The sequence below is a fragment of the Notamacropus eugenii genome, chromosome 1 (assembly GCF_028372415.1).
Source record: "Notamacropus eugenii isolate mMacEug1 chromosome 1, mMacEug1.pri_v2, whole genome shotgun sequence".
Taxonomy (NCBI): domain Eukaryota; kingdom Metazoa; phylum Chordata; class Mammalia; order Diprotodontia; family Macropodidae; genus Notamacropus; species Notamacropus eugenii.
In genome coordinates this window covers 277,670,584-277,697,051 of record NC_092872.1, presented here as the reverse complement: position 1 = coordinate 277,697,051, position 26,468 = coordinate 277,670,584, and the positions used below count along the sequence as shown (strand labels likewise).

Below are 26,468 nucleotides of genomic sequence, written 5' to 3'. Positions count from 1 at the left end.
TCCACTCCTGGAAAGAGAGAGAAGGATAGAGGGAAGAAGGGAATGAATGAATTATGAATCAAAATACTGGAAGTAAAGCCATATGTGATGTTCCTTATGTGAGTTTTGCTTAAAGGAGAATGGGGAGAAAGAGTCAGGGCCTGGTGGGTTGGGGAGTACAGTGCCTTATTGAAATACTTCCCATCATCCTGTCCACGGACCAAACATGAGGACTTGGCCCAGGGTCCCAGGAGATACTAGCTGAAAGGGTGATCAAACTGGAGTCCCAATTCTTCCCCCTGGCAATATTCTTAGCCCTTGGGTGAAGCTCATCACAATCCTCAAGGAGCCAAAGGACCCCCCCCCCACATACACACACACCAATGAAAGCCTGTTTGGAAGGTGACTTTCCTTTTTATAGCTTTATCATCAGCAATCCTTTTGGATCTGGTTGGATTGGTTAGGAACTGAGCACTCTCCAATGTTATCATGGCAACATGAATTCAAAAATCATAACATCTAGGATTCTGAAGGGAATTCAGAGGTAACTTACAGCACCCCAAAGTGCCCTAGGATATCGATATCCACTAAGCAGAAGACCTGAGTTCAGATTCTTGGTTTACCACTCATAATAAGCATGGCACACCAAGACCTTGGTCACCTCACTGAACATCCTTACAGCTGCTGTTTCTTCTTCTGTACGGTGAGGTGGGGGGCGGGGGGATGGACCATATGACCTCTTTGTTTACTTTCTACTCTAGATCTCTGATCCTGGAATCATATGAAACTCCTCAGCACTCAGTTTTTTTGTTTTTTTTGTTTTTTATAAAAGAGGCACCAGAACATGATGGATTGAATGTTGGACTTGTAGTCAGAAAGACCTGTGATCAAATCTCAGATCTGATATCTGCTAACAGCATGGCTAAAGATAAGCCTCTTTACCTCTATGCCTCAGTTTCCTCATCGATAAAATGGGAGGGTTGCAGTAGATGACCTCCATGTCTCCACTTAGTATTTTTTGAACCTGTCACTATATAACTTCCAAAGTATTCCCTTTCAGAACTAAATCTATGAGCCATTATGAAGAAATACAAGACTTTTTAGCTCCAGCTAACACTACGCTGGGAGTTTTATACAAATCTGTGTACTTTGTATATGGAAATGGGTGATAGCAGGAAAACAGTGATTGTCCTGAGCTTATGCTGAACTCTAAACATCTTTCAAACAATGGACAGTGAGCAGGAATATTCACAGAAGCATTCAGGTGAGAACCTTTTGCTTCATCCTAGCACATCAGGCAGAGATTAGGGAAAATCACACAAACTTGAAAGAAAACATGAAAATATTCATTTAAAATGTAGGAAATGAAGCCAGACCTGAAGTTTCAATCTTATCTGGAGAATTCAGAATTGCCTTTTGACTCCAGGTGAGGATAGGAACATGGCCTGTTCTTCCAATCACTTTGGAAATTAAATCATCAGAGGGGATGTTCTGATTTACTCTGGGGAAATGATTGGGGTAGGAATGAGGTCCATAATTGGGTGAGGATGATCTAATTAAAAAACTCCTGCAAATTCAATCCAGGGCTGAACTGTAGATTGAGCCCCAGAACTCAGAAGTGATGGGCTCAGGGGAGAAGGTTGGTGATGACTCGTTTTCCTACTGGCAAGCATAAAGCTTAATTGAATTCTGGAGCCCCACCTCCCCCAGCATCCCGGGCTTGTCAGGGTCCAGACTTGTCTACAGAGGGATCCTAGGTAACTGATGTGTATACTTGGGAGAAATTCCTGAACATCAGTCAACCTGAGAATGAGGAGAAACCAAGTCTACCTTAGGCATGCTCTAGCCCAGTTCTGAGTGGTTGACATATTTTCATTAGAAAGAGTAGGTAATATATCAGAAAGGAGAAAACTTGAAACTCATAATCTTTCAAAAATGAATATTTGAAAATTGTCTTTACCTTTGATTGGACAAAATAAATACTATTAAGTAAAAAAAAAGGAAGAGTAAGTAAAATGGGGAAAGAGGGAAAGGAGGCCTCTCAAGATTTTTCTACACTTAAGGAGATGATCTCAGAAACTCTTCAGTGAGAGAGATCTCTGCTTCACTAACTTTCTACAACAATGGAAACATGGTGCTACGTGGTGTTTGGTAGTGGTGGTTATTTTTCTTGTTTTATCCCTTCCATTTTCTCCAACCTTCTTTTCTTTTTCTTTCTATTTTTTATCTTCTTTTTATTTCTTCCATTTTCTCTTCTCATTTCTTTTCTCTGTATTTCTTTTTCTTTCTCTTTTCTCCTCATCTCTTCTCTTCCTTTCTTTTCTTCTCTTCAACACAACTTTTGAAAACACAGGTCCCTTGGTGTATGGAACTGGGGACTTGGAGCTAGGAACACTTGAGTTCAAAGCCTGGCAGAGATGTTTACTAACTGTGACTTAAGGCAAGCCACTTAAAGCTCTGAGCCTCAGTTTCCTCATCTGTACAATGAAGATGTTGTACTGGACAATTAGTAAGGTCCCTAGGAGAGCCAACATGGTAGAGGGGAGATGACTGTTGGATTTTGAGTCAGAGGGCAGTCTTACATGCTCTCTGTGTGATCACAGATAGGTTATATCTCTGGGCCTCAGTTTCCTTCTCTTTAAAATTAGACAGAGTCTTGAACTAGAAAATCTCTAAAGTCCATTCCTATTCTAAATCTACCATCTCTGTCTAATGATTTGGCATGGAAGAATCTTGCCCAGGCTTCCCCAGGGAGGTTGTATGACCCTAACCATGCTGTGATTTGATATAGTGTCAAACATAGTTCATAAAAACATACCTCTGGAGACTTTCCACTGAGCTTGGGAAAGGAAAGCAGGCGGTTACTGATCCAGTCAAAAGCAACAGGAAAGCGAACCATCTTTGTGTGATAGATAATTGTGTGAGAACCTGAAACCAGCAGAGTTTTGCATTTCCTAGCAAAAAGTTTCACAGGGCTCTGATGTTAATTAGGGAATTTGTGTTTTCTACAGATGATTGCATTATCATCCCAGACAGGACAGGCTAAACCCCTCTGAGCTGGGGAAAAGAAAGCAATTTGCATATTCCCTCTAATCAAGCTTCAAAGGGCCTTAGCCATCATAGGTAATTTACTGTCAGCCCTACCCTCATGCTTGTTCCCAGAGAATGGCATTTGGGTCATTCTTTACTGCCTTGATTAGGAGGCACCTGATATTTCCAGAAAGGGAGATATGGACCAAATGTGATGAAGGCTTTCTGTCCACTCAGACACAGTGGTCATGTGATATGAGGAAGCAGGGTGATACAGTGATGAGAGGTCCTGGATTTGAAATCACAAGTTCTAGGCTCAAGTCTTGTTTCTGCCCTATAATTATAACTGATTACCTGGGTAACCTTAGCCATGTTACTTTATTTTTGTAGACTTCAGCTTCCCCACCCCTAAAACTAGAATGTTGGACCACTAAGATTGCTACCTATGGTCCTATGAGCTTAGAGTGTTATGTGGCCCTTTATAACTACTGGGATGCCAAGAACGTGCCTTGAATTCTGAGCTAGACTATTGACACTTCTCTCCTCTGAGGAAATGATGAGAGAATTGAAATATGTTCAACTAAGCTATAAATCAATTTACTGGAAGATTACTGTAAAAGAGGCTAATCTTTTGCAGGAATGACAGCAGAGAATGATACCTAGAATGATACCCTTGGGTCCTAGAAGACCTCATTTCCAGATCTCTCTTTGAGTGATCCAGATTCACTGAACCTCTCAGTGCTCCAGGCAATTCTCTACAACCTTAAGTGGTGAAAAGCTGCCAATGTGCATTAGCAGAGTTCCAAGACTTCAAATACCAATGAAACCACAGGCACAGTCTCTCTCCCTATATCATTTTCAATACCCATGGGTCTTGGAGTAGAGGAACCTCTAAGGAGTCATCATATCCAACAGTTCCATTCAAAAGGCTCAGAGTTCATCATGTTCACAGTGCTATGCAAGCCTACTGGGGACACTTCAAAGAATCAGACTTGGCCCCCTTTCTACCTGCAAGAAGCTTACAGTCTAGGTGGGAGAACAATAATCCCGAGCAATATAGCAATGGAGACTCAGTTGAGCAGTCCACACATTCTCTGCAGGAGACAGTCCTCAGGAGGTCCTGGGGTCAAGGGCTTTTGTTCAGATCCTCCCTTGGATGTTTATTGCTTTTGTAAACTTGGTCAAATCACTTTCCCCTAGCTTCAGTTTCATCAGATGTAAAACAGAAGATTAGAATAGATGATCAGTTCCTTCCAATTCAAAAATTTCAATTCTTCAATCCCACCACCACTATGGCTTGAGGTTATGGGGGAGGGTTAATTAAAAGAAATACTGCCTTGAAGGAATTAGGAGGACATAATTGCATTTGGGCTGGTGTAGGGAAAAGATTTCTGGCAAGACAATAGCATGAGTGGAAGGAACTTATCAGGGAGGGAGAAGAGAGAAAGTAGACCAGTTTGGTTGAAAGCAGTGCCTACGTAGGAGCAAAGTGGGATATGAAATTGGGGATTCATAGTGGGAACAGGTTGGGGTCATCCAGGAATGTCAGGTTGGGCAGCTTGGCTGAGCAGTTGAGACTCTGGTCTTTGGCAACAGATACATACTTTGTCAGAAGCAGCTAGATCGTGCAGTGGATAGAGTCAGGAACACCTGAGTTCAAATCCAGATTCAGACACTTAACTGTGTGAACTTGGGTAAGTAATTTAACCTCTGCCTAGAAGGTGGTTATGTGACTTGGTGGATAAGGCACTTGGAATGGAGTCAGGAAGACCTGAGTTGAAATCCAGCTTCAGAAATTTACCAGCTGTGTGACCCTGGGCAAATCATTTGACTTCTAGTTACCTTGATTCTCTGTAGAAAGAAATGAAAAATCACTCCTGTATCTTTGTCAGGAAACTCCTTGGACAGTATAGTCCATGGCATCATGAAGAGTTGAACATGTCTGAATAGCTAAACAACAACACACTTTTTCATCTTTTCTTGCTTGCTAAGACTTTTCAGAATGGGTGTTCCCCTGGTATTGCCCCAAAGCTCAGGCTTACCTTGGACCCAGAGCAGGGATCTGAGATAGCTTCTGTTAGAGAATACGCTGTTAACCATCACTTTGGAATCCCAGTTCCATTGTCTTCTTTATAAAGCTGAGGAAAGAAATGATGCTTCTCCCCTACTCACAGAATGAGAGAAAACACTAAGGGAGCTTTGATTCTGATTTTAATTTATGAGTCTGTTTGAGCCTTTGCCTAAGATGCATCTCTTCTGAGTTCTGTGACAAGGCATTCTCTCTGTTTAGTCATGCAAAATGAACTCAGTTTATCATAAATATGATTGCTAGCATTTATCCAGTACTTAGAGGTTTTCAAATTCTTTACATATGTTATCTGAGTTTTCGTAGGTGCAGACAATACAGTTCTATATGACATAAAGGCAGAGAGAACAGGTTTATCAAATTTGCAGGTAAAAACAAGCAGAAAGAGTCAGTTAAAACACCGAATGGCAGGGCCAAGATCCAAATGAATCTCAACAGGTTTGGCCGTTCAGCTAAATCTAATGAGATGACAAGTAATAGGGATCAGGGTAGATCTTACGCTTGGATTAAAAAAAAAACTTTCTAAGCACAAGTTAGGGGAGAGTGGCTAGTCAGGAGTTTGTCTGAAAAATGGGGTCTGAGTGAACAACACACTCAAGTCCTATCAATCTAGCAGCCAATCAAGAAGCATTTCAGTAAGTACATAGGCACTGTGATAAGCTTTGAGGATGCACATACAAAGAATGAAACCATCTCGACTCAGCAGAAGTTTACATACTACAAAGGAGAGGCAAATACATACAAAATGACTCCAAAGTGAATAAACATAAGGCACAAGGTTGTTGGTGCTTGTCCATCATTCTCAGAAGACCAAGGCTGTCATGAGGGAGATGTCTTGACTTGTGCATGAATTGGATTTAAGTGAGGCAGAGCTGTGCAAAGTCATCAGCTTCACTTTCTCTTACAGAATCTTCAAAATCCAGTGACAAGACAAGGTCAAGATGATTGGAGATTGCCCATGATGCAGTGGGTGACAGAGTAGTTAGGGAGGGAGGGCACTAGCAATAGAAATTAGGAAAAAAACCTTCATGTTGAAAGTAATAAGTGAGCTGCATCTTAAGAGAAGAGGGATCTTTTAGAAGCAGAAGTAAAAAGGGAGTGAATTCCAGGCACAAGGAATGGCCAAATCAAAGTAGATTTGGTGCCATGCATGACGGGAAGAGAGAAGGCCATTTTGGATTGATGGCAGCTTGGAGGAAGTGTCATGAGGTACTGTGAGCCTGGAATGATAGATGAGGTCAGGCTCTGAAGAACTCTTGAAAGTCAATGTGAGTTGATCAGGGTGATGTGCCTCCCCATAAGATGATACCATTTTGGGCTGCTTTGAGTGCCATGGTATTTACAAGGAATGGATAGGTTCACTGTCATGGTCAAACCACACATAGGATTCTATATTCGTGTGGCTAGTTCAGGACAGCACTGTTTAGGAATGCCATTGATAATCAGGATAGTACCCAGAGGAAGCCAGTCAAGATGGCAAATAACATCCCATTAGTCACAGTCATAGAGCTCCACGGTGAGCCTATCAAGCATAAAAAGGTGGGCTTTTGTAGCAGTGCAGAGGTTGGAGATTTTGAAATGAGCTCAATCTTCCATATGTGATTCAGCGTATTCTTTCCCTTCCTTTAATGCTGGGCCCATCTCATTGTCCTTTGGTAGTATCTCTCAGAGATATGTACCTGCCCCCTGCCCACTCTAAATGTACTTCACAACTAGAGCGATGTTTGCGTCAGTCACTGTAAGGTATTTTCATTTTCATGCACTCATAAGCTGTTTGAAGCACACCGGGTTATTCTGATCAAGAATTGTCCATGAATATCACCTACAGTGGAATCCCTGAATCATGAGATTGTACAGGACCTTGCTAGAATGGGAAGGAGCCAGGAGGAAAGATAAACAATGGTGTTTAGCAAAACGAATACCTGATTTGGTATCAGAGGGCCTGGGCTCAAATCCTATCTCTATCACCCAGGCAAGCCAAGACAAATCATTGAACCTCCCTGTACCTTGGTTTCCTCATCTGCAAAATGGAAGGTAGCAAACTTAAGACTTCTAAGGGCCTTTACAGCTCTATATATATGACACTGGGATACTGAAGTCCCATCCCATGTCTGTCACTCTCTAGCTGTGTGACCTTGGACAAGTCCTTTACCTTCTTGGAGCCTAAGTTTCTTTATTAATAGAAAAGAGAGAGTTGGACTGGATCAGAGCTTTTACCCTTTTTGTGTGTTGTTACCCCCTTTGATCAATCAGGTGAAGCCTCGAGAACCCTTCTCAGAATAAGGTTTGTCAATGCAAAAAGTAAAATACATAGAATTACAAAAGACCAATTAAATTGAAATACCCTTACAAAAAAGAACAGCAGCAAGAATTTTGTGGGCCAAAGATTAAGAATCCCTGGACATGACCTCTAAAGGTCTGGTTCTACTAGCCTAGGAGCTACAAAGTGGTAAAGTGAATCGAGGATTCTATTGAAATCAGAAAGACCTGAGTTGAAATTCTGGTTTAGATGCTTATTAGCTGCATGATCCTGAACAAGTCACTTATTCTGTTTGCCTCAGTTTCCTCATCTGTAAAATGAGGATGATAACAGTACCACCCTTGAAGTTTTGTTGTGGGAATAAAAATGAGATAATATTTGTAAAATGCTTAGCACAGTTTCTGGCACATAGTATATGCTTAATAAAGGTATATTTCCTTCCTTTCCTCTATTATGTAGCACTAAACAACCTTGATTTTCTCTAAATTCTCCATTTATAATTCAGCTGTGCTTTTAATTTAATTTTCATCCCATCTCCCGGTAGATTTAGCATATGCTGGTGGCTACCACATAGAACATGGAGACAGGAAAGGAGTTGTGAATTGGCCAGATGGAAAATGTATTGTTCCCAAATCCACCCCTTTCCCACAGCCCTCTTGGTCTTCATATTGGCACAACAGCTTGTGCAGGGCCAAATGCATTGAACTGGGAATTAAAAAGAAAGAAATCATAACCTGGGCTTGAATGCTGATTAGGCTATGCCCTACTGGTGTGTTTGGATACAAGTCTCCTTCCCTCTCTGGGCTTCTTTGTAAAATGCTCTGAGAGCTCTTTTAGATTCTAAATCTGTGATCCTGTAGCCAACGTTGCTGTTGTGCCACAGGAGCCCCTAGACCTTTCCCTTTGCCCCATAGCTGAACCCTCCTTTATGTGTTATCTCCTTTTCTTAGAACGTGAGCTCCTTAAGAGCAAGCTCTATCTTTCTTTTCTGTTTTTATTCCTTAGCTTAGTATAGAACTTTGCATACAGAGATCATTCAATAAATACTTTTTCATTCATTCATCATCATTGTATCCATGATTGTGTTGTTCAATCATTGAGTCATGTCCAGTGCTTCATGACCCTGTGGACCATAGAATGCCAATACTGGGCATGGGGTTTGCTTGGCAAAGACACTGGAATCATTTGCCAGTTCTTTCTCCATTGTATCCCTAGAGTTTGGCACAATGCCTAACATATAGTAGGTATTTAATAAGTGCCTTTTTATTGATTTATTGGCTTGCTCTTCTCAAAACTGAAGAGGCTTCTGAGGTCCCTTCCAGCTATGAAGCTGTAATAATAGGAGATTGCTCTGTGATCTTGGGGAAGTTCCTTACCCTTTTTGGGACTTGGTTTCCTCTTAGAAAAATGAGGGGAGTTGGACTAGCTGATCTCCCAGGTCCTTTCTAAGGCTCTGAGATCCTGTTCTTTTTGACTAAGTTGTCTAAGAGAGAGTAGAAAGGAAGTTAGTTCCTTGTAGTGTTTTTCTCTAGAGGTCTTTAGTCTTGAGTACTGACAGAGTTGGCTTTGAAAGGAATGAAAACTTGTTATTTATCAGGTAACACCCAGAATAATGCCACACCCCTTTCCATTTAGCTTGCTGAAATGTAGGAGCGTGATTGGTAGCCAAGGGTGGTTTTTGTGTTTGCTTAACTCAAGCAATGTCCTTCTAACACAAGTTGTGCCATCATCAATAAATTCCTTCTATGCATTTGAAGATTGTGAGATCTCTTTGACCTGTCTCTGCCTTCCTCGATGAATAGAAGAAGAGATGTGGCCAGCTCAGCATTTTGAATGAAATTCATCCATAAAGGGACTCTCACAAACCTACTGATGAAAAGATCCTTGTTTCAGTCAATTTTTCAGTAATCATGGTTGAGGATAAAATAAATTCCTTCAAAGGGAATTGTTGAATTAACTTGCCTCCATGTTTATTGGTTCCATGGATGTAATAACAGCTATTTCTTCCCCTAAAAGTGAAAGTGTCCAGTTCCTTTTGATTGGTTTGGACTCCTTCTATCAGTCCTATGCCAATCCAGTGTCAGATTGGAGATCGTCTATGGATGCCCTGCCATATTTAGACTTGAAGCACCACATATGTTTCACTGGTACTTTGAGATGGCAATCATTTAGACCACATTTTTAAAAGAATGATGTTATACTTTACTCTCCAGAGATTGGATGTAAATATAACAATGGGTGAAGTGCTGTAACTACTACATCTCCATGAAACTCATGATAGAATGATTTGCAAAAATATTGCACGGCTGTCTGGTAAAATGAAAAGTGATGAGAGCTCACCAAAGATATGCGAACATTTTACATAATGCACATTATCTCTGCCTTTATCTGCCTTGTTGCTGTTAGACAAATCAATGGAGCAAATTTTGGAAATGGACTTTTCAGTATCTTGGAAGGAAGAATGAAGGGTTTCATCAACATATATTAGGCTTTCTTTGTGCAGGGACCTTGCTCAATCCTGAAATGACAGGATAATTAAAAGGAGGCAAGAAATGTGGGTCCTGAATTGGTAAAGAGGGAATTTGGCTTAGTGGAATTAATGGGGTTAGGAGAGATCTGAGTTCAAATCTTGCCTTCTAACATTTAATAGTACTTAGGGAGGGGTGCGTGGGGTGTTCAGGGTTTCAGCTCTAAATGTATCATCTTAGAATCCTTAAAACCAGAAAGCTTGTAGTAGGGATACAGAATGCCTGAACAAATGATCAGGAGAGCCATTTGTCCCAGCAGTCTTGCAGTATTACACTGCTTGTGTCCTGGCCCCTACTTAGAGCCATAGGATTAATGTGAGATGCATTCTTAGGACTCATGGAATCCAGCACTCATATTTGACCAAGAAGGAAATGGAGATTGTGAGATTGAGGACAGGTCAAAAATCACTTGGGCAGTCAGTGGCAGATGGAAGGTTTGGACCCCATTCTTCTGACTCTAGGTCCTGGGCTATCACCTCTTCCCCATGGCTGATTGTATAGATTTCATTTTCCCATGACCCATGACAGTAGTCTTGAGCCTTACATAGTTCTTCCAATGCAGGACAAAGACTGCTTATAATTGTATCTACATTGTAATTTAAATGAGAGAAAAATAGATATAATTACACAGAGGCATTTTCAGCAGCATTTTAACATCAACATCAGATACCCACAGTGGCATATTTCATGCAGATATCTCTCAAGTCAAAACTTCTATTTGTTAAGAAGAGATTTTTATCTAAATAGCTCCTTTGTTAACATACCAGAATCCATAATTAGTTCAGATATTAGATTCAGCAAATTTAGGAACTGGAAGGGACCTTGGGGTCATCTAATCAATTCCCCACATTTTATGCAGTAGGAAAATGGGATCCTAACAAGGGAACTGATGTAACGCTGCCCAATTGTAAAATTATCCCAAGTAGACCTGGGCCTCACTTTCCTCATCTGTGAAACAAGGGTATATGACTAGACTATCTCTGATGTCCCTTATAGCTCTACTTCTATACGAGTACCTCATTTAGCCTCAAATCACCCTTCTGTTTTGATATTTGTTATCTGTCTATGTACAGTGGTGCTAAGGAGGGCGGAAATCTCTGGAAAATACTTGCCTAAGTGCAATACTAACTGGATTATATACATATATAAATATATTTGCATCTAAGGTAAAGCACTCCATATTCATTAATACTGAGTCAAACATTTTCTAGTTCTTCAATAAATAGAATGCTGGTACATTCTAGAGTTCACTTTTCCCCCCTTTAAATGTATAAAGTCATTTACTTCCCAAAGAAAGCACAGATAGAAATTGGATATATAATTGACAGTGGAGTCATTGGTCCAATGGAGTTGTTGAGCATCCGATAGCTGCCTGAGCCAATTAAAGCATCCTCAGGAAAATGTTTCCTTTATATGCATCACCTTCCCAAACCAAAGATATTGGACACATAATTCCCAGAATATTTCAACGTGACTAGTTATTCATCTTTCAGTCACTGCTGGAAAACTAGGCTCTCAAAGCTAAGTAGATATACTGGACAAAGGCTAATGACCAGACTTGTTCAGCCCATGATGAGAGTGGGGACTCAATGTTAGCCTCAGCTAATTTACCAAAGCAGCTATTGTGAGCAGCAGAAACATTTTGTGTTGTCTCCAAATATATTTATGGGCCTAAGTGCTCATATTAATATCTTGGGAAATAAGAGGGTTTCTTATTTCAAAAAAAAGTTTTTTCATGAAAATTAGGTCCTGAAATAGCTTATGTAGTTCAAGTGGTTTATTTTTGAAATGCTGAAATAACCCATCCATTTTCCATTGGTTTTATAACTAAGCTTTGGGGTAATCAGGTGCATAAAAAGCCATTTGAACTAGACACTTTTTAGATCACTTTATTTTCGAAAGAGAAATAGACTGCGGAGAGAGAGGGGAAAGGGGAAAAAACAAAAAAAAATATTTTTCCAAGTTCTGGATTTAGAGTCTTGTAGATCTAGGCATATACACACATATACATATACATATACATATACATATACATATACATATACATATACATATACATATACATATACATATACATATACATATACATATACATATACATATACATATACATATACATATACATATACATATACATACATATATGCATAGATATATATATACACAATACATACATATATATTCATATATACATGCATGTATGTATATACACATTGTCCTGAATGGCATTGGTTAGCTGTGAGACTCCCAGAAAGACCTTTGACCTATCTAAGGCTCAATTTCCTCCTCTGTACAATGGCTAAAATTATATTTAGCAGTATGTGTGTTGGAGGGTGACTTTGTGAATTAAATAAAATAATTATCTATGTCAAGTGATTTGCAAGCCTTAAATGGCTTTGCAAAGACCCAGATATAAATGAGAGGCCATAAGGTGTAGTGGATAGAGAGCTGGCCCTGGAGTCAGGAAGCCCTGGATTCAAATCCTGTCTCAGAAACTTATTAGCTATGTGATCTTGAGCAAGATGGCTAATCTTAAATTTCCTTATTTGTAAAATGAAGATTATAATGGCACCTCCTTCCCTGAGTTGTTGTGGGGGTTAAATGAGATAATTTTCTAAAACACTTTGCAAATCTTGAAGCACTGTATAAATGCTAGTTATTACTATTACCATTACTAATATAATGTTATTAATAATTACTGGTCATCAATCATATCAATATTAATACTAATTATTACTACCAGTCACCAAAAATAGTAATAGTATTACTAGTAGTGAATATCAAACTTGTTAATCATTGTCATCAATAACAATAATGTTACTAATAATTATTATTAAATTGCTATTGTCCCTATTGATTAGCTGTCACTTATTATTATCATTGCTAATAGAAAGATGGTTCAGTAAGGTTCAGGTTCAAGCTGCTCCTCTGACCACATACAGGCTGTGCGACCTGGGCAAATCACTGAACCTTTTGGCTCTCTAGACAACTCTCAGTGGCTGTAGGTTTAGAGCTGGGTGCTATCCTACGTTGGGATAGGGAGTGCCCTCAATGGAGTAAGTTCAATCCTAGAATCCCACAAAAAAGCATCTGTTACTAGGCCAGGGCCTAGGCCTGTGATTTCAAGTACATGGAGCATTTGGTGGAGGGCATTCCCTCGCTCGTTGGAGGTAGCTTCCAATAAGAGAATTGCCTAGAGCAGAAAGAATTGACATGAGTTGTCTAGAGTCACAAGCCAACATGGCTCAGTGGGCTGAGTCCCAGGATGGCCCACTTTCTACTTTTCTAACGCATGCTGCCACCTTTCATATATATATATATCTAAGCATTTATTTTGAAAATAATAGATGGGAAATAGAAATATATTAGTCAAAAGTCTGTCCTAAAGCATTTGAAATTCTTCCTCTGTCCTGGAAAATATAAATTTTCTCGGTCTCCTTCATTCCTCTCTGATATTTTCTTCTCTATTGAATCCACATTCATCTTCAGGAAGGTTTAGTTGTCCTATAACTAGTGACATGTATGACTGCTCTGTGACTTATTCCTGATTCACCAGTAAAATAACAGAAAAAAGGTTGAGAATTGATGCAGAGGAATGCCCTACCTTTCTAGGACACTGTCCTCATTGTGGAAATCAGAGAACATTTGACTGAAGGCTAAAGCCTGGAAGGGGCAGAAAGGGGAGGTGGGGGAGAGGGAGTTAAGGAGAAAACTGGTCTATGAAAGACATTTTTTCCCCTAACTCCTCCATATAACACCAGAAGGCTATCTTTTGGGGGCTTACAAAATGTGATTTTACATCTGTGGCTTGAAGAATCAGGTCCCCTTTTCTTTTGGAAAAACTGAACAGTGTTTACCTCTCTCCAAGTTTCCAGCACCTCTTTCTTAAAGTCCCCACAGTTTCTCAGAGATTATAAAGTGACACTACAATTTCTATGAAGTAGCCAACCAATAACCCTAAGTGTCCTAAACCAGAAAAGATACTGAATAAATAATAACTAGAGTTCCTTACACAACTTCATTAGTGAGACCACAATGGTATCCAGCCATTATTGGACAACTGATCATTTGTCCCTCAAAGCTCAACGGATCTACCGATGACCAATGGCCAAGGCTTGTTCATCCCGTGATGAGGACAATATTTCAATCTTAGCTCCAGATCATTTGCCAAAGTAGCAGATTATGATGAGCAAAATCATATTTTATTGTCTCTAAATTTTCTTTGTGACACCTTGGGCTCTTGCTTGGCGTGATTCAAAGTTTATAACCCATTTACCTTTGGAAGAGTTTCTACCTCTCTCTCCTCCTCATTCAAGGCCTTCAGTTTCCCCTCTACCATTTTTTGACCCAGTCTTTCCAGACAGAAGATCCACTTGAACAGGGAAGCATCCATCCCTGGATCTCTAATGTGCTCAGAATAAGAGCAAGTTTCCTCAAGGAATTTCTCTCCCTCTGCAACAGGGCTGTTAGAAGATAGAAGGATGAAAGTGCATAAAGAGTATTATCTTGATTTCAGCAAGCATCTGATAGGCCCACGTGGTGTTCTTGTAGGAATGGTGAAGAAATGCCAGTTGGAGTCATGAAATTTTTTGACCTGAAAGGGACCTCAAAAATCTGGTAGACAATATTTCTAACCTGAGGGGTCTATGGATAAATTTCAGGGAATCTATGAATAGAAAAAAAAATCATCTTTATTTTTATTAAATTCCAACTAAAATTGAGCATTTCTTTTAGTTAGTTAAAAATATTATTCTGAGAAGATAGGTGGAGGTTTTACCAGATACCAAAGGTGTCAATCACACACACACACACACACACACACACACACACACACACACACACACACAGAAAGGTAAAGAACCCTTGAATTAAGTGAATGCTATTGTTCCACAAATAGACAAACAGAGTCTCATAGGAATCAAATGCCTTGTCCAGGATCACATAATTTAATCATTGATCTCAGATCACCCGTGAACATTCATTGTGCTCTTAAGAATTAGATTTCATTTTAATTCAACACACGTATATTAAGAGCCCAATTAACCTACGCAGTTTTCAGAGGAAGAAATCTAAGACAGCAACAAACATTTCTGTAGTACTTGCTAAGTGCCAGGTAAAGGACTAAGTACTTTCTAATGATCTCATTTGATCCTCAAAACAACCCTGGGAGGTTGCTATTAATATCCCTATTTTATAAATGAAGAAAATGAGATAGAAATTAAGTGACTTGGCCAGGGTTACACAGCTAATAAGCATTTTAACTCAATTTCAAGCTATCAATAACCATATGAAAAAATGTTCTAAATCACTATTAATTAGAGAAATTAACCCTGATACATCACTTCATACCCATCAGGTTGATAATGTTGACAAAAAGAGGAAAATACCCAGTGTGGAGGAACTGTGAGAAAATAGGCTCATTAAGACATTGTTGGGAGAGCTATGGCCTGGTCCAACCATCTTGGAAAGCAAACTGAAACTAGGGCCCCAATACTATTAAGCTGTATATCCTCTTTGCCCTACAGATATCACTACTAGCTCTTTACCCCCAAAGAGATACCCCAAACAAATAGGAAAAGAACCTATAAATGCAAAAATATTTATAACCTCTTTTTTGTGGTGATAAAGAACTGGAAACTGAAGTAATGCCCTCAATTGAGGAATAGATGAATAAGTAATTTCGTATACATGCAATCATACATACATACATATGTGTGTATATGTATATATATGTATGTATGTGTGTATACACATATAAATGCATGCATATACACACATATCTATATGTATTACTATCTACCTTTATATAAGATCAGATACTGTTGTTCTTCAAGAAATACTGGAGATGGCTTCAGAGAAATCTGAGATGACCTGTATAAACTGATGAAAATGAAGTTTGCAGAACCAGAAAAACAATTTATCTCATAACAGTAATATTATAAATTCAAATAACTTTGTAATGCTTAAGCACTCCGTCCAAGCAAATTCCAGAGGTCTCATGTGAAACGTGATCCCCTGCCAGATAGAGAGGTGATGGACTGAGAGTGTAGACTGAAGGATATTTCTTTTGGGGCTAATGTGGGCATTTGATTTACTTGACCATCCTTGTTTGCAATGGCTTTTGTTTCTCTTACTTTCTCTCTGTGTAGTAGAAAGATAGATGAACTTTGAATATGAAGACCTAAGTTTGAATCATTTGGTTGCTGTTTCTTTTTGTTTGTTTGGGTTTTTTTTTTTATGACCTTGGTCAAATCACTACCCTCTGGACCTTAGTCTCTTCATCTATAAAATGAAGGAGTTGGACTGGATGAACCCTAAGGTCCCATCTATCTCTGAATCCATGATATTATAAATTTATCAAGCAGCTGCTGAGGAAGACTAGTCCTTTGTCCTAGTGCCTCCCCACTAAGCCTCCTCCCTACAGTGGTCTGGACTAATGCCCATTCCCTAGGGCTGCATTGTCAGAATATGCATGCTTCCTCCTCCCTACCATGTCAGGCCATATTGAGCCAGGCTCCTCATTGTATAGATTCTATTTCACTGCACAATTTCATTGAAACCTTACCTAAAACTAATGTTGATGAAATATCATGAAGTTAGATTATGATATCATGAAGAATATTCATATTAATTAGTAATAAACTCAAAAGCTCTGCTTCTCCACATCTTTCAGCATAGTATTTTAAAAAAATTACTAATTTCAGTATGAATATTTCCTTTGTAATCCTATCTACTTTATTCATTAGAAACATTGTTCGGAGAAGAGGGGTTTATATGTCTAGAGATAAGTCAAAGGCGTCTAGGGCACAAGATTTAAAAACCTTGATCTAGAGGCATCTCAGAAGATCAAAGACATAGAAAGAGGAAAGTGAATGTGATATTGATCGGAAAATGAAAACAATTGTTCTCCCTTAAAGGGATGGCCCTATTTTGTATGCACACCAGCAAATTACCAAGGTCTTTTTCAAAGATGGTGAGGACTCTATTTTACTCCTCCTGCAAATGCTGCAAATACAAAATAATCCTCCAGTAAATACACAATCACTAAGAAGCTAACAATGACTGGCCAGTCAGAGATGTGTCACTTGGTTTCAGGGAAAACAACCGAACAGTAACAACACATTTGTCATTGTGGCATTCTGGAGCTCCTAATCCCACGGTTAATTCCTACTTGCACTGCTCAAGAAAGAGCTAATACCAGATGCAAAATGCCAGTTGTATATTGTCGAGAAGCAAGCTGTTATTTGGTGCTTTTAATATCAAATCTCTGAAACCAGGCGCCGGGAATTCTCAGAGTGGAAATTCTCTTCCTCCTCTTCTCTCTGTTTCGTTTCACTCTTCATTTTAACCAAACAACCTATAAAAATCATAGCATTAAAGACGGGAACCTAAAGTCTAAAGTATTTTATTTTTTCTTTCTCTTTTGATCCTTTCATATGTCATGAATTCACATGAATTTCTCATCTTGAGCATATTTAGGTTTCCTCTATCTTTTCCCTCTGCTTCTTCACTTGATTTTGATTTTTTAGTTACTGTTACCTAGCTACCTCTGATGTTGGCTAGCTTCATCTAAAGGATGGAAAGCAATGGAAATACTTTTAGAAATTCTCCGGGAAACCGATCGAGTCCCCAGAACCTGTTTCTATGACTAACTTGTCCTCTAGCCCGTATGTGGTAGTGTTATGGGATCACAGATCCAGAAGGCTGACTGAACTGTTCTAGGTCACTCAAATAGTATCCCAGGCAGGAGGCAACCCAATTCATCCTTTCTTCTGATGGTGCCTTAGGAACACTCACTTATTTACCTTAAGAAACATTGCAAAATAATTCAATTGACAGGCTTTTCTTTTTCCTTTCTTAATATTTTATTTTCCTCATTTGTAAGTAAATATAATTTTTAACAATTTTTTTAAAAATTGAGTTTCTAATTCCCTTTCTCACTCCCTTCCTTCCCCCCTCATTGAGAAGGCAAGTAATTTGAGATCAGTTATTACATGTGCAGTCATACAAAGAATATTTCCGTATTAGTCATGTTGTAAGAGAAAACACAAACCAATGAAAGCAAGAAAAATAAAGTATCAATAAAAGTATGCTTTGATCTGCATTCAGACTCTATCAGTTCTTTCTCTGGAATATAGTAAGTGCTTATTAAACATTTGTAGACTGATAAAGGATGAAATATTTTCTGTTCTCAAAGATCTCAAAGTTCAACAGGCATTTATTAAGCACCTATTCTGTTAAAGGTCCTGGGTTGGGCTGCATAAATAGACCTTTTGGCAGGACTTTCACAACACACATGAACCACAGTAGCCTTCTTAACAGAATTGTCCTATAGGAGCTTTCAGGGACTGGTTGCGAGGAAGAACTAAAAAAGGAAATGAAGTTTGGGGCAAAAGATTCTATGAACCACTGTTTGGTATGTAAAAGATCTGAGGTTCTCTCTCCCTCCCTCCCTCCTTTTTCTGTCTCTATCCTTCCCTTTCTCCTCTTCCTCTTCCTTTCTCTCCCTCTTCCTTCCCTCCTTCATCTTTCTCTGTCTCTGTATGTCTCTGTGTGTAATGTGCAATTTTTATGAAATCACTTATCAAAATGTTTTTTAATACAAGTACATAGATTTCATTTATACATGTGTGCTATCCTGTGCAAAATATCTGAGTGGATGACTTTTCTCCTTTATAAATCCTTATTGTATCATTCATTCCAGCTGTTTCCAAATCAGAAAAGCTGGGATGATCCTGAGTTTCTACATTCTCCTAGAAAGTGAATACGTTTTCTCATTGGAAAGAGTTTTCCAAGCACTTAGAAATACAGTAAGATCATATTCTGAGTAAAATTGACAAAAGGTGGTTATACAGTTAAGAAAGCCTTTTCTTGAATGGTTCTGTTTTAGCTGGCTGAATTAAAATCATTTCTGCTTGTGTTGGCAATGTTTCATGTCATATGACTTATGTCTATTAGTGACTGCTGAAAGTTACCCAGTGCATATCCTGCTTGCCTGTCTGGGCAATGTTTTTCAAGACTAAGTCTATTTCCATCTCTCTGTTAGTGTGTCTGTCTCTCTATTTGTTTATTTAATATATATTTGTACATTTGTGCGCACATATGCATGTGTGTATGTATACTTAGATATGTGCATGCATATGTATATTCATATGTATGCAATGTCTCCCTAAATAGAACATAAGTTTCTTGAGAGGGTGGAAGGAATTTGATTTTACTGTTTGCATCCCTAGGTCCTATCACAGTCCTTTGCCCATACTAGGCATTTTATAAATGCTTATCCATAGATTGATTCAATCCTTTTCTAACTTCCTCCTATTTCTAACTCATATAGGACCAAATTTTCAGTGTATTCTGAGAAGTGAATGGATTTCTTATCATCCTTGTACTTTTTTTTCCTGTTGAAGTTCATTCTTTAGTGAGTTTAAGAGATTAGAGCCACTTTCTAGTAAAGGTAGAGCTCAGCAGTCTGCTTTCTGGTAGACTTGTCTTTTCAGATCTCTTCAGGGTTTTCTACATCCCAGGTGGTGCTGGTCTCTGAGAAGTCATGCCAGGAGTAGTTTAACTTGTTCTTGCCTATTATAGACCTTTAGTCAGGTAGGTAGAGAGATATTTCCCCCTTAAATAAATCGGCTCACTTGGAATCTTTTTGGATTCTATTCCACGGTATTAGTTTTAATATTTCCTTAGGACCAATGCTACCCGCTGATTGCTCATCTGGTGTCCTTCCCTTTGTCTGTACCATCTGACCACCTACTTTTATGGTGGACCTGATGATGCTTATTTTTACCTTTCTCTGTAGCTAAAGAGCTTAGTGCAGTGCCTGGTGCTTGCTTGCTTGCTTAACAAATGCTTATGGACACGTTGTCACTTCTTACATCCAAGTCATCACTGGTCATATGTTGCAGCCTGAGGTTTTTCATGGACATTTGGGTCACTTGAATTTTTTTCCCTGAGATCAAGGTGTTCCATGATTTGTAGCCATAGTGCCTCATTGAAAGAAAAGTAATGGTAAAGTGATATACATTTATGGCAGGGAGTACTTTGGGATCATTGGAAACACTGGGCAAATTACCCATAATGACCTAGCTCAATCTTCTATTCTGTTCCCAGTTCATGGTCTGTCTGTAGTATGTGTCCAATATATATATATGTGTGTGTGTGTGTGTGTGTGCGTGTGTGTGTGTGTGTGCGTGTGTGTGTGTGTGTGTTTTCTTTCAATAGTCTCTCTAACTGATATCAACATCTGATCTCTGTTCGTTTTTAATCATTGTATTATTAATATCCTGATTACAATAGGCCTGGTATAAATTTTGAAATAATTTTAAGAGCTTATGTCTGAGATAGGTCTGAGATGGTCTGAGATAGGCCAAAGGTCTGATGGTACATAATGAAAGAACTGGCCTTTCTCTACTGATGCTAGGAAACTTAATGTGTTCTTGGAAGTCCAACTGTTGGCTCTGTATGTTTGTTTTTCCATCTGTGCACAATAGGAATTTTTTAAAGTCACAGAATTAAGCTTCAGGGATTTTAGACTTGGAAAGGATGTTAAAGCCTCTCCAAACTAGATCCTACCTACTGTTCTTTCCAGTCTAATTTTGTATCTCTTTCCTTTCACCATTCCATGAACAGTAACCTGCTAACTGTGAGCTGCACAAGACATTCCATATCCCCCACCTATGCCTTTCCCCAAGTAATCTTCACTGTTTGAGAGTCATTTCTCCATCCACCCTTCCCACTATGTGCATGGAATCCTGAGCATCTTTCAGATCCTATGTCAGGGACCACTTCCTCTAGGAGAATGTTACTCATCTTTTTTAGTGCTTTTACTTAGGCACGTACTGATTCTAAATAGAATAACTTAAGTATCTTGAAGGTTTGTAGTATTTTATATTTATCTTTGTATCTTCAGTACTTAGCACAGTGACAGGCATAAAGTAAACAATAAGAGTTTAGAGTATTGAAATGGATATTCCAACTACTTCTGTTTTTATAGATGAGAAAATTAAATTTGGGAAACCTAAGGGACCTAGCCAAGGTCCTGAAGTTCATTAGTGGCAGAGTTGGTGCTATACTCCAGTGCCTTTTCTTTTATAACTCACAGATTTTACAAAGTGAAAATCATCAATGGATTCTTCTTCATTTGATGGGATTTTCTTCCATGTTGATGATCAAAAATAAAGTGTCCCACTTTGGAGTGAGTAGATAGGTTAAATGACTTCAGGAAACCTTCCCTAACCCTGCAATTCCAGCTGTCCTTCACCACAGCTATTTGTGTCACTGAAACTTCCAGGTAAGCCTGTGCTTCAGTGTACATGGAAGTACTGTAAAGTAATACCTGGAAATTCAATTAGTGCAAAATATAGTGAGTGTCCTGCCTTTTATGGGCTGCACAGAGCATATCACACCTGTGCTCAAAAGAAGGGTCTAGTAGGAGTCAAGAAAACACAAATTACATTTAATTAGGTTGAATAGGCTAGAAAAGAATTAGGATGGTGCCTTTAATTATTTTTAACAAAGAAAACACTAGATTGTATGAAGTCGGCACAGCATGAAAACAGAATGAAAATGTAATATCCAAACAGGGGACAAGAAAAGACTTAATTTTAAAAAACTGAAGCAGTCATCCAAAGAGAAGAAAAACAACCCTGAAAATACTGCTTTTATCCAGCTGAAAGGGGAGAAAAGAAAATCAATCAAGATGCTCTGAAATCTATATAGTAGCAGATGTGTTTTCTTCTGAAATGTCACTGGTCAAAATTTACTTGTAGGTGAATATAACCCCAATACAGCTTGAAAGTCAGTGTCTGTCAGCTGTAAGGTATAAGTCTAGACCAATCACCCTTGGTGCCAAATTGTGATTAAATAAAAAATGTCCTTGGCAGATGGGTAAATTGGTACATTTGGCATTGATGGTATCTAAATTATCAGGGATCACATCAACACATATTGGCCCTTTCTTCCAAGACACTCAGTATCTATGACATGCTATTCTTATTCACCAACTCAGTGGTGATCATGGACCAAAATTAGTCATGGGTTTATTATTTACCAATTCTTCAAGCTGGCCCTTTTAGCTGCTTTGTGGATGCAGAAATGCATTAGATAAACAATATTAAACAAGTGGTCAAAGGTTAGAAAACAAATATGAAGGGGGGGATTTATCTTCAATATCTAATTATTTTCAAGGGAACTGGAGAGCAGTGCAGACATGACTTTTGATTAGCCCAAGGAAATGAGGTCACTGACTGGTAAAGATCCCTTGGTTGAAATGAATACAGCAGAAGATGCTCACTTGGGCTGCATTCTCCACATATGGGATAGTTTGTAGAGGTTAAGAACAGATAGGAAAATTCCTATTCTGCCTGACTTTGTTAATATTTGGTGATGCTTTATTTATAGTGTTATATCAACTAACTAGTCCCATGATTGAGCTCGGTGTTCCCTAGCCCAAGTGTATTGACAGATGGTGCTGGGACTTTGGGCACTGGTAGTTGTTAGAATATCTATAGTTAGGTCTCTCTTGAAATGACCCCTAAGAAACAGCCTGGCAAACAAGCAAGCATTTCTCAAGACTATCTTACAATTTCTTCATTCAATTATGTCTGCCCATCTAGGGCCCACTCACAGTTAAGTGTTTTTTTTTTCTTTTTCTCTCATACTAGTACAATAAATCACACAACTTCCAAAACATCTAAGTACCAAAATTTCTAACATTCCATTTCCTGGAGAAAGGATTTAGAGTTGGAGTGTAATAAGAAGTACAATAGGAAATGACAACTTTTCTCTCCAAATGACATACTTTCATCAATAATGATGGAATATGTACAAAAAGAAGCAGAAAAGGATAATGTTTCTGCCAATTTCAATTTAACAAGCAATTATTAGGCATTTGCTATGTGCTAGATAATATGTTAGACTGAGTATATAAAGGCAACCTCAAGGTAGTTTCTATTCTCAGGGACCTTAGATTCTATGGGATAGTGCTATACAAAAAGATAATCCTAGTACAGATCATTTGAAAATGAGGGAAGAACTAATGACTTGGGAGTCAAGAAAGGCTTCCTGTTGGATGTAACACCCAAGATGAGCCCTGAAGGAAGCCCAGATTACCAAGAGGTGGAGAGAAGGAGTGATTTTCTGTCAGATATAAATCTGCTTCCATAGTTATTTACCTTAAAGTAGGATACGGGCTCATATTTAGTCAAACTTGGGGATGATAATGGTACTCACACTATCAGGTCATTGAGAAGATCAATTGGGATGATTTCCAACCACTATAAAGTGGTTGGAAAACTTTAATGTGCTGTGAAATATGAATTATCAACATCACCATCATCATCATCAACATCCTAGTTTGTTTACTGTGTGATAGCTAATGATTATCAGTTTTCAATGTTAAGAAGTAAAGAATATGCAGCATGAGAAAGAAGTATTTAGAGATTCTATAAAGGTAGATGACTGAATATGGAATATGCCAAAAAGACATCAAGAATTATAAGAAATGGTGGGTGGTAAGGATCTAGTTATGCTCAGAATGTTTGTAGGCAAACATAAATTTAGACTCTACTAATGCATAGCAATCTGTTGGAGATTTGTGTTCTCTCAAGTGTGGATATTCTTTCCACCAAAGGAGATCCAAGTCTAGATCCATTTTCTGTTCTTTGACTGTGGCAACTCTAGTAAGTGCCAGAATTTAAAGAAAGGAACAAATTTCCACCATCATCTGTAATTATGGGGTTTATTGATATGGCAGTATTTGTAAAGTATTTTGCAAATATTAAATCACTATGTAAATTCTATTAATAATTCCATAATTAGTAATAAAATGTAATAATACCAAAACCAATACTAAATTGATATATACACACTCAAACAAGAAGAAAACAATAAGACAATTATGTTTTGCTTTAGTACAATCTTCTATGTCTCTGTCTCTTTCTCAGAGGGATCCGTGGTTCCTAGAAAGCTGGTATTGTACAGACAGAGCTGGATCATGAGGTGGTCCACAGATGTTAGGGGCTATGTGGTTTTCTATTGAATTAGACCAAGAGTTGTTCCATTTTATACAAGGTTAAACAGACCTCAGGTACTTTTGAATATACAAATAATGAATAGATCAGAGAAAACTAAATGGAGGGACTGGCAAAATTGCTTTAGATCAGGGAGTAGGGCTGTTGTTTTATACTCATCACTCATTGTAACTGACTCTATCCCCCTTGTTGTATTTCTCTGGGTGAAGAAGCCCAGAATAACCAGCCTGCATCAATAATTCATGTCAATGTGTTTCTGTAATGGTCTAATATAAGGAGAAACCTAACATCATCATCCATATTAAATTGGCTAGAATTGTTATTGTTATCATTATTGTTTTATTTCTGCCCTTTCAATACTTACATTTCCCTTCTGCTACTCCTAAATCTCATTTTATGACTAGTCTACACACTTGATGATGTCTCTTACACAAATTCTAACAAGGAAATTGTCAGCCTTAATATTTTGCAACCAACTTATATACCTGCTTTGCTCCTCTCCTTTGCCCTTGGTGTCACCTGCAATTTTGATTTTTCTGAGATCATGGAGTTCCATGATATATTACTACATAGCATCACCAGGAGAATATCAATATTAAAAAGTGGTTTTCTGTGGTAGTGAGAAGGCTGGAATCACAAAAAGTTTTCTGAAGTTTCCCAAGTAGTATACACTTGATCTTTTCCTATTCAGTTTTGGGGCCATCTAATTGCCCAGTAGATATACTTCTCTAAAATATTTACATAAAGATGAATTAACCCAATAGACTCCATCTTCAACTTTATGTCATAATTTGCACCAAATATAATTTTCACTCACATTATTTCTCCATTTTTAGACATCTTGGGCTAACATTTTAAATTAATTAATTATGTATAGAACAAAAAAGAAACTTGTATTCACACAGAAAAGAAAACAATCTGATTCCATGTTCACATGTTTCATTCTAAGTCAATGTAAAATGAAAAACAAATAAATATCAAGGAAGCCTGGAGCATTCTGGGGCTTGATAGCACCACACAAGCAGGCACATCTGTAGACCCTCAGCATCACATTCTATGATACAGGATTCATATTCATTCAAAGTTAAATTTCAGTGGAACAATTAAAAGTCTCTGAAGTTACAGTGATTGTGGAATCTTATGTATGTTAATGTATACGTGGAAGACAACTTTTTGGAAGGCAACTTTAATGACAACATTTTGTCTTTTGAGCCAGAATTTTTTTTTAAGTAAAGGGAATGTAGGAGTATCTTATTTTTTATTGAAATTCTCAGTGAGCTGTGTGACTGTGGAAGTCATGCTCCATTGTAGCTCTTCTGCCAAAAAATCTTTATTGTGTTTTCAACAAGTTTACATGTGATGTCTGTGTAGATTATTTCCATGAAGAAATTATAGAAATGATTAAATAGTGACATAGCTAGGGAAATATTAGAAATTTATTCTTTTCCTTATTTTTAGTAGTAAAGTCATCGATTCTTTTTTCCTTTTCTAATTTCTCCCCTTTGAGACATCTTAAAACTTATGCTCTGACTGACTTGAAAATTGTGTTGTATCTAGTACACATTTCGCTTCTAAATATTGGATCTGGTCCAGTCACTGTTTTTAATTGGATATTATGAAATGCAATTGTTATTTCCCCAAAGAGTATGTTAGGTATTTAGGTGTTAAGAGTATAGCTCCTCTTTTAATGACTAATCAAAACACTTTACCATGATATTCTAGCAGATCAGTCTTACTTCATATCTATTTGTTGTCCTCCTAGTTTTATCTACAAGTGTTCTTTGCTGCCATTTTTCTTTCTTGAAAAAATCAAATGTTTGTTGGCTTAGGCAGCTTTTAGTTTCTTTTCATGTCCTTGTGGAAATTGTTTAGAACTGGTTAAACTCTAACATATGGTGATTTTCCAAATCATTCTATTTTTTATTTTGTCTTTTCTATTTAGGGAGATGTTGACAACTTGTTTAATAAAAAAGGTCAGGTTGGTGTTGCTATGTTTACATGAAGTGCCATCTTAACTTGTCCTTAATATCTGTAATTGATCTTGACATTTACTAGAACTCTTTGATCATCTGAATGCACTTTGTTGATTTGAAATGACTCATGTCTGTAGACAATTGTTTCCTATTTGTTGAGTATCATAAGTGTCCTTTATGTGTTATTGTTTGTTGCTCACAATCCCAAATACACTTTCTTCTAAAAAATAATAACTATGGATAATATCCATAGTAATAATATCTCACATTTAAATTTTACTTTAAATTTTACTAGCCCCTTTACATTCATTTTATAATATGAGGCTTCTTAAAAGTCTATGAGCCTTTTGGCCTCCTTTAATTTTAATCTTGACTCATATTTTTCAATGTGACTGAATAAATGTTTGAGTGGGAAGATCCCATTTATTTAGTGCCCTTTATGTACAAATCATTGTGCTCAGCTCTGGAGATAAAAATAGAAAAGCAAGAAAATTCCTGTCCAAAAGGAGTTCACATTCTATTTTTCTTTTCTACTTACCTTCTTTTTAATCTTCATGTTGAAAATGCCAAAGGTGAAAA

The 26,468-nt window shown here is 38.0% G+C and overlaps 1 protein-coding gene across 1 annotated transcript in view; it reads left to right on the top strand.

Moving 5' to 3' along the window:
• The window catches only part of PRKG1 (protein kinase cGMP-dependent 1), a 1,294,615-nt gene that overhangs the window by 599,684 nt on the left and 668,463 nt on the right, over positions 1–26,468 (top strand). The window lies entirely within an intron of this gene.